We start from the raw sequence: 15,000 nt of genomic DNA on the forward strand, positions 1-15,000 counted from the left end.
GTTGTTCAATCTGTACATGGATGGGGTAATAAAAGAGGTACAAGGTAGGGTAGTGGATGTTGGAGTGGCCCTGGTGAGAGAAGATAGTGTTTGGAAACTCCCTGTACTGTTGTTTGCAGATGATACTGTGTTGTTGAGTGAAGACGAAGGGGAGCTGCAAGGCCTGGTGGATGAGTTTGGGAGAGTGTGTAAGAAACGGAATCTTAACGTGAATGTAGGGAAGAGTAAAGTGATGGTCTTTGAGAGAGGTGAAGTCAGTGAATGTACAGCGAGGTTGGATGGTGAGGAATTGGAAAATGTGAGTACGTTTAAGTACTTGGGTAGTGTGATGAGTAAGGATGGAGGTTTGGAGGGTGAAGTGCTTGAAAGGGTACAGCAGGGAAGAAAGGTTGCTGGTTCTTTGAAAGCAGTGATAAGAAACAAGGAAGTGAGCATGGAAGTGAAAAAGTTACTACATGACAGTATTGTGATACCAACTCTAACGTACGGAAGTAGAGCTTGGACGTTGTTGGAAGGACACAAGTCAAGAGCGAGAGCGGTGGAAATGAGTTATTTAAGAGAAACCTGTGGAGTCACATGGAGAGACAGGCTGACGAATGAGGGTATAAAGGAGCGTTGTGGTGTTGATGTGGATGTGATAGGAAGCGTTATGAGGAACACACTGAGGTGGTTTGGCCACGTGGAGAGGATGGAGGGTGAAAGACTGACGAAGAAAGTTTATGTGAGTGAGGTGGAGGGGGGAAGAGGGAGGGGGAGGCCGAGGATGAGATGGAGGGATGGGGTGGAGAGGTATATGAGAGATGGGGGTGTGAGTTGGGAGCAGTGCAGTGAAATGGCGGGGGACAGGGCGACTTGGAGGCGATTTGTTTGTGGCCACCCCAAACGGGATTGAGGCGTCTGGCAATAGATAGATAGATAGACGTTATGTATGCAGAGTAGGAGGGTAATAGGAAGATTTAAACAACAGAAAATAGGACAATAAGATGTAATAAAGAAAATAAGTAGCTCAGGAAAAGGCGTTAGGGAGCTTCCTTAACCGACGAGAAAATCAGGTGGTTGAGGGAAGGAGCTGAGAAACTTTGTGGGGAAGATATTTTTTAATCCACCCTTGAGAGGCCACGACTATGATGCAGCATATAAAATTGTCTGACGGAATCGGGAATAATGCACGGTAGTTAAGATTTCTATTGTCTTTTCACGTAGTTCAGAATGAGCCAATGATGATGATAATGATGATGGCAGGAGTAGTGTAGATAATGGTGGTGCTGGTGACGGTAAAGCTATGCGGATATTAATCATAGTATGCTTGATGTTGTTCTCCATCTTCTTCCTCTTCTGCTGCTACTGTTGCTGTTACCGCTGTTGCTGATGCTGTTGCTGGTACCGCCGCCGCCGCTGCTTCTGCTGCTGGTACTGCTGTTGGTGCTGGTACTGCTGCCGGTTCTGGTGCTGGTACCGCCACTGCCGCTGCTTCTGCTGCTGGTACTGCTGTTGGTGCTGATACTGCTGCTGGTGCTGGTACCTCTGCTGCCGCTGCCGCTGCTACTGCTGCTGGTGCTGGTACCTCTGCTGCCGCTGCCGCTGCTACTGCTGCTGCTTGTACTTCTACTGCAGGTACTGCCGCCGCTGCTGCTGCTGCTTGTACTGCTACTACTGGTACTGCCGCTGCCGCTGCTAATGCTGCGTGTACCGCTGCTGCTGCTGGTACTGCTTGTACTGCTTGTACTGCTGCTACTGCTGGTACTGCCACTGCTGCTGCTGATGGAATTGCTGCTGCCGCTGCTGGTGCTCGTGCTGGTGCTGATAGTGATGATTTTATTGATGCTGCTGCTGACGACGACGAGTATAATTATTCTATTCGTGGCAATAATATTTCTGATAGGTCGTCATCTTACTCGTAATGAAAGCAGTTAAGCAGTTCATGGCCAGTATGAAAGCAGCATCCTTGGAATAAAAAAAATCTCAAGAGCAGGGCCTGAAAAGCGCAGGGAATTTTAAAAACTTCATCATCCTGGGTTTAGAAATTTGTCACCGCCGGAGGAGGAGGCTTTAGTAAACATCTCAGGGGGTTATATTATTTAGAGCTCTTATGAGAGAGAGAGAGAGAGAGAGAGAGAGAGAGAGAGAGAGAGAGAGAGAGAGAGATGGAAATACTATTTTTCTATGCGGACACACACACACACACACACACACACACACACACACACACACACACACACACACAGAATTTGTCGCTGTCTGTGTGTTACCTGTCTCCCCCCATCTCTCTCTCTCTCTCTCTCTCTCTCTCTCTTACTGATGCCGCCGTCTTAATTAAAAAACGAAGCACATTTTGTTGTTCATCTTGGATAAAACAATGGAAGATCGGAGAAGGAAAAGAGTGTGGAGGTGGAGGAGAGTGTGGAGAGGTGGAGGAGGGCGTGGAGAGGTGGAGGAGAGTGTGGAGGCGTTGTGAGGAAGTGGAAGAGGATGTTGGGAGAAGGGGTGGCTAGTATGGAAATGTGTGGCGAGGTTGGGGAGGTGATAAGGAAGAGAAGAGAGAACGTAGGAGGAGGATGAGAGGGAATTTGGAAGTGGAATTGGGTGTGTGGAGGGTGATGGAAGAGATGGAGGATGTGGAGAAACAGAGGAGGGGGAGGGGAGGAGGAAGAACTTGTGGAGTGGTGAAAGAGGGTCTGGGGAAATGGGGGAGTGTATAGGGAGGTGGAGGAGGATAGTGTGGGAGGTGGAGGAGGAGAAGGAGGAGGAGGAACGAAGAAAAGAAAAATGTGTTTCGAATTGGAATATTGAGCTTCAGGACACAAAATCATGTGGAATAAATAAAAGTGGGTGTTATTAAGTGGAGGAAATGTGTGGAAATGTTGGGCACAAGAAAAGAGGATGTGTGGAAATGTGGGAGGCAGGAGAGGGAGAGGCAGGAGAGGGAGAGGCAAGGAGGTGGCTGAGGAGGTGAAGGGGAGATGCAATGGTGGTGTGAGGAGAATGTATGCAGGTGTGAGGAAAATGACAGATGTGTGGCATGTGTGTGTGTGTGTGTGTGTGTGTGTGTGTGTGTGTGTGTGTGTGTGTGTGTGTGTGTGTGTGAGAGAGAGAGAGAGAGAGAGAGAGAGAGAGAGAGAGAGAGAGAGAGAGAGAGAGAGAGAGAGAGAGAGAGAGAGAGAGAGAGAGAGAGAGAGATTTAGTCAGGTCTGATTGAGGATTTTGGGTTCGACAGCAGAAATTAATCATGATGCGAGGGAGACAGAGAGAAGAATGGGGAAGATGAAAGGGGGATGTGGGACAAGGAGAAAGAGAGGAGAAAGAAGAGTGGGGGACACAGAGAGGAGAATGAAGAGAGAGGGAGAGATACAAGTAAAAACGACTATTCGCTGGGCACTTTCCCGCTGAGACTGGTTATGTTTGGTTAGTCTTAAAATAATTTTCAGGCAAACGGGTGATGACGATTGGTCCTCTGACTTTACTTGGCCATTATCGTACAGTCTGTCTTTGCGTAATAGTACAGGTGTAACGACAGAACCACGGAATTGTCCATAACACTCCTGTCCCTGGATGAAGCCCAAATCTATCCAGTATGTATCAGGATCCTACAAACGGCCTAGGTTAGATCCTGTGATGGAGGTGTGGGGATTTTATTGTGACTGACGGAGCTATTCTATGTGTTATACCCTGTTCCTTGACTTATTTAATGGGGAATATCACACATTTCCTTTGAGACAAGAAGGACTTTGGCTTGTATTCTCGTTGGTTGAAGAAGCTCACTAACGTCTTTTCCTTTGCTAGTTATTTTTTGATACGACTGGTTAATATCGTTCTATACGTTATTAATGCAGAGTATGGGGATACTGGAAGGATTTATGGAACACAGAAGAGGACAATAAGGTGCAATTAGCAAAATAAATCGCTTAGGAAAAGGCATTATGGGGGCCCCCTTATCAAACGAGAATTCGGCCCTTGTGTACAGATTCTAGGCTGCATGTCCTCGCCCCGTCTCTGACACTTTAAGAAAATAATCCCTTGTTGGTTTTGTATTATGATCACACAACTTTCACTTCCTTACTTAGGCCCGTGTTCTTGTCGGTTGAGAAAGCTCCCTAATACCTCTTCCTAAACGATTTATTTTGTTTATTACATCTTACTCTCTTGGTCAGTTCTACATAAATCCTTCCACTATCGCCACACTCAATACAAGGAATGTGCAAAAGGATATTAACCAGCAATATCCAAAAATAAATCGCCAGGAAAAGAGGTGTTCAAGTGCTTCATTAACCGACAAGAATACGAGCCCTAGTGTTTCATTATATCGCCAGTGCTACAGGTTTTTTCTCAGTTTTTGTAATTCACGCGGTGTATTAGTAGTGTACATACATTAGGACGCGAAGTGCTTTTTTATGTGATAAGCTGAGTATGTGAAGTGGAGTCAAGAATATCAGGGGCTTGAATGAAGAATGGGTCGATATGTGGCTCATGTCATTTAGTAATCATCACCACAAATAATGTCTTCCATCACAGAAATGCTCGTGGTCATCCCAAGAACCTCTTTAGATTCACACAGTCTCTCTACCTTACACTCTCTACCTTAGATCTGCTATCTTAATTCTCTATCCCTACCACTTCTCACCTCCATATTAACAGTTTCTCTACATCATCATCCTATCCATTACACTGACACATGTTCCTCCCCACCGTACACAGTCATCTCTCCACCTATTTTACATCCTTAAGTGTGTTATATCACTTTTCTGTTTCCTTCACTTCACATCTCGAAAGTAACCGATCCACACCATCATCCTCACGGACCTCACCTTCCTTCTCAACCACCCACACTTCACATCTCCCAACAGCATCCTTTAATCTTCACTGTCAACGACTACTTCTCACAGAACTATCTCTCTGCTCTCTGCTACTGTCAACATCTACTTTTCACACTATAACATCTCGTCATCTATCCTTGCCATATTTTTCTCACTTTCATATCCTCCTCTTAAATAAATTTTTGCCCCAAAATATTATCTCTCCACCTACTGTACTCATGTATATATTATCACGATATAGTCTCTTCATTTACTATCAACATCTATTTCTTACATTATGATCTCTCTCTCTCTCTCTCTCTTTTTGTGTCCGACCCGGGCATAGGCTTCACAGCCTGCTCTTCGAACAACCATCCACCATTTCACTTCCCAACCATTTCACCTTTGTTAGCATTCTGCTTCCCAAACACGCGACACCAAACACAATTACAATCCTACACACACACACACACACACACACACATACACCATTCCGCAGACCGCACAGACTCATCCCACATTTGCATGCACAACCTCACACGCCCTCTCCATCTTCACATCCTTCCACACACCTGCACCCCAAATATAAGCACGTCCATCTCACACCCACATACTCCATTACATACTGTACTCACACGCAACGCTAGCAACCTTCACACACACACACTCCGCACTCACAAACCGACCACTTCCCTCCACTCCACACATACAGCCGGCCACGCTTTTGCAAACATTATTCCACACATCTACACTCTGCATCCACGTCCTTCACACACCCATACATTACGACCAGTCTCTCAATCACCTCCGCTTACACACTTGAAGCCTCCTACACACGCCCATCAATTCCCCACATAAAATCAGTCTCCTTCACACGCCTCCACTTCCATACTCAAAATCTTCCAGACACACACATCGATCTATTGCACGCATAAGACCAACCTTTCTCACACATCTTCATTAGCACACTTGAAGCATCCCACACATATCTATCCACTCCACACTTACATCTCTTCACACTTTCACCCACTTCGCCTCACACCACTATCTGCGCTCCCTCACCTAAATTCTCACCAGTCGAGTTAAAACTCAGTAATTAGGAAATGATGGTCTTAACTCGATAATTCGTTTACGACGCAACTTACTCTCCATCACGCACAACCATCTCACACTCATAAAGCCTCTCACATGCTTCAGCTCTAAAAACTGCTCTCTCTCACATACTTGCACCTTACACTGACAACCCGTCCAAAAATATTATATCCCCACACACAGTCGTCCCCTCCATCTTACACCCATATGTACGTCCTGACACCTAAACCTTATACCTAAACCCATACACAAACCCAGACCTAATTCTAACACCTAACCCCGTGTCTAAACCAACACTCAAATCTACACTTGAGCCCACATCTTAACCTCACACCTAAACCCACACCTATAGTAAACCTCAAACCTAAATATTACACCCCCACCCTCACCTAAAACTCACACCTCAACCCACACCCAAACCATACACCTAAACCTCACTCTTAAACCTCACACCTAAAGCCATACATGAACCCAAAGCCTAAATCTACGCTGAAGGCCACACCTAAATCTCACAGCAAAATCTCACACCCATACCTCACAGCTAACCTTGATACTTAAGCTTCACACTTAAATTTTATACCGAGAGATCAAACCTAGACCCACACCTTTTCACCTCACACTCACCTCCTCCTCTTTACACCTGAACCTCACACTTAAACCCACACTTAAAGACACACTATCAGCCCTTCTGCCACACGCCCACACCTTCGTCCTCGCACCTACGCCCACGCCAATCAAGTTAAAACTCTCTAATTAGAAAATAATGGTCGTTAACATGGCAGTTAGTTTACGAGCCAAATCTCAGGCCCATTGCCAAGGAGGAACTAACGGCCGAGCAATTAAACCCCTTCAGTACGGAACATTCTTTTCACGCCAAGTTAACTACCAATTCTGCTACAAGGCGGTGATTTATAATGCGTTCTTTCTACATCCTTTATAATGTGCTCTTTCTACGTCCTTTATAATGTGCTCTTTCAAAGTCCTTTATAATGTGCTCTTTCAAAGTCCTTTATAATGTGCTCTTTCAAAGTCCTTTATAATGTGCTCTTTCAAAGTCCTTTATAATGTGCTCTTTCAAAGTCCTTTATAATGTATTTTTTCTACGACCTGATTAGTCTATTCAGTATAGGAGAACTCCCTGTACGTGGAGAGTCAATGCAGGCTCTGTGCAGAAACCTACATTAAAAAAAAAATAAAATGCTCAATACAGCCGGGAGATAGCAATGACTGAAACAAATAAGGTGTCTTCGTACTGTAAGCCTGTGATATCCTGAATATTTTCACACTTCTGAATTTGACGCTTTGCACTAAAATATCTGACATTTGGCACGTAAATATCTGACATCTCTGTATTTGACACATGACACTTCCTCACCTGACGCGACAGCTCTGACTCTTGGCATCTTTGTATGTACCTGATAACGCATATGTATCTGGCACTTGATAGTTCTGTAAGTGACACTCAGCGCTCTTGTAAGTGAGAATTTACACGTTTGTATTTGACACTTGAATCTTTCATACAAATACTTACGTTGTTTATAAGATTTCTCTGCCGGGAAGGGGAAGAACGGACAACAGAAATGATACGAGAAAGGAAGAAGAGAAAAGAAACGAAGAATATAGGAGAGGAAAGGAGAGAAAAGGAAAGGAGGGGAGACGATAGAAGAGAAGAGAAGAGAGAAGAGGAGTGGAGAGGAGAGGACTAAGGGAGAATAATGAAATCGGATATGTGAGAGCTACAGGACATGCGAAAGTGCAAGGTCAAAGCATTAATAAGCTTGTGTAATTAATGGCCGCACAGAGAGAGAGAGAGAGAGAGAGAGAGAGAGAGAGAGAGAGAGAGAGAGAGAGAGAGACGTAACGAGATAATCAGTTTATTTCCCGTAGGTCAGTGGCAGAATGAGGCAATAACAGGATTCAGCATTCTCTCCATATCACATTTTCCAGACTATCATGATGTTAGCATTCAAGACGGCGAGGTGGTAATTTTAGGCCGAGTTAAAGTGGAAAGACTATATTCACGCCTTTCTCCATGATCCGTCTTTCATCCGGCTTGAGAGGCTTCCTACCACTGCTTTCTTTTCGCCTTCACGTGGTGGCACCGATGTAAAGGGGTGGCTCCACTACCCGGTTATACAAACTTCCCGTAGTTCCCTCCTTATTCCCCATAAGGAGGATGGTGAATTGTAGGAAGAGGACACCTTCAGCCTGCAGTCCACTGGATTCGCATTGCAAAGAAGCCTGGGTTACAGCAACAAAACAATAACTACTACAACAATATCTATGGTAACAACAAATACTACTACTACTACCACCACCACCAATACTACTACTACTACTACTACTCTTAGATTACTGATACTTTTCTAATCATTCACCGGGCAAGGAATCACGTATGTATTTCAGATTCGGTAACGCCATATGATTTTACTGAAGTGAGGAGGTGTAAACTCTCTCATTGTCTTGCCTTTGCAAGTGCTATATTCCACCTAAACCCAGGCTGTTACATTCAGCTAAGAGTACGTCATTAGAACATGGGAGTTAATACGGTCGCCAACAACCCTATCATGGACGGAACAACTCTAGTGTATCGCTCCGGTTAGCGTCAGACAACAATTTTTCAGCAGGGAATGAGTCCAGGGAGCCTGAGAGTTTTAATACCGCCATAATCTTCAAAAACATCACAGAAGAGAATAATAAGTGTACTTACTGTAAAAAAAAAAAAAAAAAAAAAAAAAAACATGGTTTGGAAAAAAGATACTTGAGAGATTTCCAAGATAACGAAAATCTATCTGTCTATCTATTTATCTATCTGTTACTTATCTATTAATCTATCTATGGCCAGACGCTGAAATCCCACAAGGAGTTGCCATAATCACATTGCCAGGTCGCCCCGTTCTCTGCCATATGACTGCCCTCCCTCCAGCTCACACATCCCTCTCTCAAACATCTCTTCACACCATCTCTTCATCTCATCCTTGGTCTCCCCCTCCACCCCATTCAGATACACTTTCCTAGTTAGTTTCTAATTCTGAAAATACAGCCCCCTATTAATTGAACAAATACTTAAGGGTATTAACTCCCGCTTATCAGAATCAGTCTTCCTTGACATTAGATCCCCATCTCTGACTACATCAGATTAGTTATTGTCCTTAGCCTGATGAAAATGATATCCAGAATGGTTTGTTATTGTAAATATTATTATTATTATTATTATTATTAGTATTAGTATTAGTATTAGTATTAGTATTAGTATTACTACTACTACTACTACTGCTAGTACTACTACTACTACTAGCACTACTATTACTATTATTATTACTATACTATGATCTGTTTCTAGCAATATCGCTGAAACTCACCAAAACTTTTTAAACCTATCACTACGACAATTTCTTTTATATCACACTCTCTCTACCACCATGCGAGTGTTGCAGATTAGGAGACTTTGAACTGGTGACAAGATATAGTTCTCCTCAAACCTTCCGTACAAGAAGTCTCCCCTAAACTGAATATAATCATCTAACAGTAGCAAGAATAAAGCCAAACAAGAGGTCATCTCACTGAATGGATATTAACCAGTCCTATGAAAGTAGTACTGGTAGTAGGTAGCCTACAGTTTTTCTTTTTTTTTTAATTATTTGTTGTATGTTTTCTTTCGGATTTTCAAAACCTCATGACAAAAACTATTTAAAAACCTCTCCCCGTCGTCTTCTCACGAGCTTCTACGTACTTCAGCTTCGCTGTGGAAAGGAAAGGAACCACAGCAAATAAATTCCGTAGATTATTCTGCCTCGTCAAAATGTAAGTCCCTGCAGTATTACAGCCTAAGTTTTATCCTCCCAAATGACTTGGCGCACTTTATCTGAATCTAACCTAACCTAAGTTAACCTAACCCAGTCTAACCTAACCTAAGCTAACCTAACTTAAGCTAACCTAACTTAACCCAACCTAATCTAACCTAATCTAACCCGGCATAGTGTAACCTAACCTAACATAGCACAACAATCATCTCAGCTCAGTGCTCCATGTTTTCTCTCTTAATTAGAAAGGCTCTTGTTTCATGTAACCTAACCAGGCCAAGGCAATTGTAGACGCGCTTGGAATAGAAAGAGTGCCTGACGCAGACAAACCTGATGAAATATTGATTAAGCTAACCTGAAGAAATCTAGCCGAATGAAACCCATCTTAGCTTAGCAGTGAAACCTAACCTAACCAGCCTGTATACCGCAAAAATAATCCAACGCTCGAGTGGTTACAACTGAATTGAATTAAGTCTTTGTGTACGTAACCAATCCCAGAGCATCCTAAATAACGCAGACAACCTAGCAACATTCTGATGACTTTATCTAATCTAATTTAATCATACTTAACTTGACCTACCCTTACTTAGTCTAATCTAAGCTACCAAACCTAACTCAACCCATCAACCTCACCCAACCCTAAACCAAACCATCAACCTCACCCAGCACTAACCCAACCCATCAGCCTCACTGAACACTAACCCAACCCATCAACCTCATCCAGCACTAACCAAACCCAGCAACCTCATCCAGCACTAACCCAATCCCAGCAACCTATCCCAACTCATCAACCTCATCCAGCATTAACCCAACCCATCAACCTTACCCAGCCCTAACCTAACCCATCAACCTAACCCAACCCATCAACCTCATCCAGCACTAACCTAACCCATCAACCTCATCCAGCACTAACCCAATCCCAGCAACCTATCCCAACTCATCAAGCTCACCCAGCCCTAACCCAACTCTCTAGGAGATTGCTAAGCCTTGTGCTTAAAGCTGTAGGCTGGGTGGTCTGAACAAAGATTATATTGTCCCTGGAGTGATCACAGTTTGTAGAAATGTAGTCGATGTGTTTTTATCTGACGGATCTGGGTCACCTCTACAACCTGAACACTAAGATGAGATGGCATGAAATTCGTTAAGCCTTTGTTATGGGGTAGGAATGAGCCCACTAAGTTACTCTACTAATTTTACTCCAACTTGACCAAAGTTTTGTCTTTTTCCAGCTTATTTCACATAGCTCAGTGGCAGAAAAAGGCAATTCAACGCCCCTGCCTCCTTTCCATAGTACTTATTCGTGGCCAACATCAAATTCCAGTGTTAATCTGTTTTTTATAGTTCAGCATTCTTGATGGAGTGGTAGCAGTTTTAGGCCAAGTTAATGTAAAAACAGAATAATGAGACTGCCCCTTCAGTCTGACAACACTTGACCATCAACTGAGCTGAAGGGAGTCAGGGATCTTTGTCATGTTAGAATGAAAAAAAAAAAATGACGCAAATTAGCTTTAGTCCTAGCAACTACCAGACGATTTTATTCGACTCAGCACATACATCTGGTAGTGGCGGTGTTACTGAAGGCTATATTAAACCCCTCTACATTGCCAAAAATCTCACCAAAACTGAATGAAAATCGTCAGGTAATCGCAGGAATGAAATACAGTGCAAAAACCGTCCTCATGCAGAAGGGATTACCTGAGTGTCCTGAACACAGATTGTATTGATCCTAAAGTGACTACAGAGGGTGTAAAATAGTAATACCTTCAGCCCAATGATTAAGTTCAGTGTTATTTTTTGCTACGTCTAAAAGTGATCATTTAAATTTGGGACTTTTTTCTTTCCCCGAATGGCGCAGGGTTGGATACAACCTACATTACCTCACTCACTACATCTCCATTATATTGAAGAAATGGTCTAGTAGGAGGAGAGTATACTTAAAAGTACGTAATATTATCAAAGGAGTTGAGGAAAGTGTTTAGGCAATAAGGTGTTTAAAAATTCTTCCTTTTTATTCATGTTTCATTCTTGCTATCAACTGGCGATTGTATTCACGTTACGAAGGACCTCTCACAGTGAAGAGGCTAATGGAGAGTGTTACTGACCCTTTCATCATGGTGGGTCTTCCTTAAGGTAAAATAAACCAACGGGAGATGTCCTATGGCTGAATGTTTTAAGTCCGGAAGAAATGAAAGAAAATGCCCCAGTAATATTCAGGTGAAAGCGAAAGGGTTCATATCCTCTTGATGTGACTGAACTCTCTCTTTCTTTCTCTCTCTCTCTCTCTCTCTCTCTCTCTCTCTCTCTCTCTCTCTCTCTCTCTCTCTCTCTCTCTCTCAGGTAAAATGCTTCCAGGGAAATAGGTCATTTCTTACCAATAATTATCAAAACTACGACACCATAACCTATTGCCCTCCTCCCTCCCCCTTCTCTCCCAAGTGGCTTTCATGTAGTTGGCTGTTTCCATTACCACTTCGGACTAAATTTCAACAGTGAATATAAGTGTTCCCAAATATTTAAACTAGACTTGGCAGGCTTTAGTTGCCTTTTTCCTACAATTTATCAATCTCCTTTCAAGGGATAAGGGAGGTAGATGAAGGACTGAGTAACATGGCACTTGAGTCTCCCAGTTATATCGATGCCACCACATGAAGGCCCCCTCTCTCCAACTCCCATTGTCGTAATTAAGGGGTTTATGGCCGCTGTACCCTATGTGGCGAAGGTCTTTTATTTTTCTTCTTCTCTGTTCTTGGTCCTTGAGAATTCCGGGCATATTATAAAACCTGAATTCGTAAAGGGGAAAGTAGACCTCATTTTTATACGCGCGCGTTCGTGGACCAAGTGAGGATATGTTTTACTTGTCATGTGTGCGCGCGCTCGTGTGTGTGTGTGTGTGTGTGTGTGTGTGTGTGTGTGTGTGTGAGAGAGAGAGAGAGAGAGAGAGAGAGAGAGAGAGAAAGCAAAATAGCTCACATCTATTTTGATTTTTACCAAATTTAGTGGATGGGTTGAGGATTAACCACCGAATATAACTGTTTTTTAGAACAATAGGTCAAAGGTCAAGGTCACAGGGTTAGGTCTAAATTTTACTAGGCAAAGCCAATTTAAAAAGTTTTTATCCGATTAAACCAAACTTGGTAGAAGGGTTTTTGGTATTGGAAAAAACGGAGAGAGTCAAGTTCTGAAAAAAGTAAATCAATGGTTAAAATAAAACGGCAAGATCAAAGCTCGACCTGTGCATATATGAACAACAGACCAAAGGTCAAGATCAAGTGGCAAGGTTAACTTATGTATATATTTATTCAATTTAGACCAAACTTTGTGGAAGAATTCAGAGTAAGTTGGTAATAAAGGAATTCAATTTTGATGACAAAGAAATATATGTCAGAGTTACAGAGAAAGGTCAAAAGTCGGTCACGCGACAGTGAATCTAAAAAATATTGATCTGATGGAACTTGTGGCAGGATTTAGGGTAAAGCCAGGGTGAGGAGATATCATTTTGAGAGAAATTCTTAGTTAACTCATGGTCACAGGGCAAGGTCAAAATTATGTTCTACCCTTAGACCAGGTCGTGGGCTCTCGGCTACTGCAGTCTTTCAGTGCTTCTTCTTGTTTTCTTCGTCGTGAAACACATCTATTCTATCTATCTATCTATAGCCCGACGCCCTAATCCCGCAAAGGGTGGCCGCAGACAAAACGCCTCCAAGTCACTCTGTCACCCACCATTTGACTCCCCTCCCCCCAACTCACCCCCTCCTCCCTCATATACATGATGGAAAATAAAAGAAGTTTGACATTTCTACACTGTTGCATATTGCTATATATATAATGGAATGAACTCAACACTTTCGTACCCTCGCAGGCGGTTCAATATGGACCATCAGAAATTAGGGGTTTGCTTCTACCTACGGGGATCCAATTTTATTAATATGAGACTCTGACACATTCGACAGTAATGACACTAATCTACGACCATATAAAATTATCACTGTCGGATGCTGCTGATTCACCAGACTGATTTTCGAAGTCCATGGGGAGGGAAGTAGGGGAGGTCAAAGAACTTTTACATGTGACTGTATATCCCAATTTTTTTCATCCTCATCTCAATTTCCATAGATGGCTGATATGGCATTTGAATGTTACATAGAGCTAATTAATCTCTACTGCGAGGATATCTATTTTCTTAGTTACTTCATTTAGGCACCTTCACACGGCATAGGAAAGACTTATATGGTTGGAGAGGTGCAGAACAGTCATCATTAACTCTTTCAGTAAGTGATGTCCTTCTACACTGAATGCAGTCGTCATGAAGTACCAAGAACAAATGACTACACACGTCTCCTGATTAAAAGGGTTAACACACGCTGTATTAGTTTGAACATTATATATTAGCACTCCAAAGGATAATTAGGGTATACTTAATGCACTAATGAGAACTGGGCCAAGGGCTGATGATTATGATGATGATGATGATTTGTGCACACTGACCAGAGTGTGTCCATGTAGCGATGAATGTTGTCAGTCCGTAGCGGCATATGAGTACCAGTATTGCAGTATACGCACTCACAGCCTGTGTTCCACTAATCAGTGAGAGCTTGACTTGGGACGATGGTGGTGGTGATGGTGATGATGATGATGATGATGAACAGTGTACATTTATCAGTGTGTACAAAGAGTGATGCGTGTTGCCAGTCCGTAGCGAAGTATCAGTGTTGTTATAAATCCAGTCACGACCCATGTTCCATCTGTTAGTGAGGCCATGACTTAGGTAGATGGCAGTGATGATGATGATGATAATGTTGATGATGATGATGATGATGATGATGATGATGACTAGGGTACATATATCAGAGCGTGCACAAAAAGTGATGCTTGTTGCCGGTCCATGGCGAAGTATCAGTGATGTAATAAAAGCATTCACAGCCTGTGTTCCATTTGGCTAATGGACCCTTGACTGAGGAACATCATTGTGCGGGAGTACAACGCTTTAGCCTCCGTTATTACCCTTTGTGTTTTACTGGGTAGGTCTCTTTTCTGTATAATGATCAGATGGGTTTACTGTATGTGTGTGTGTACTGTGAGGATACATATTGTGCGCTGGTTGAAAGGATGTGAGTTCGATCCCAGGTTGGTGTGGGGAAAAATGTGATTATTTAAATTGCCTTAAAACATTGTCTTTATCTTCCACAAGAAACCCCCGCATACCATAAGAACTCTCCGATTTATACCAGTACGTCAATCCTAGATGAGACAGCCTAAGCATGTGTTGTATGTAAACTGAAGGCGCTTGTTAACACCGAAATGTGACACTCACACGA

Source organism: Coenobita brevimanus, chromosome 80 (assembly GCF_032717465.1).
Source record: "Coenobita brevimanus isolate Jiangsu-jjx chromosome 80, ASM3271746v2, whole genome shotgun sequence".
In the NCBI taxonomy this organism is placed as follows: Eukaryota; Metazoa; Arthropoda; class Malacostraca; order Decapoda; family Coenobitidae; genus Coenobita; species Coenobita brevimanus.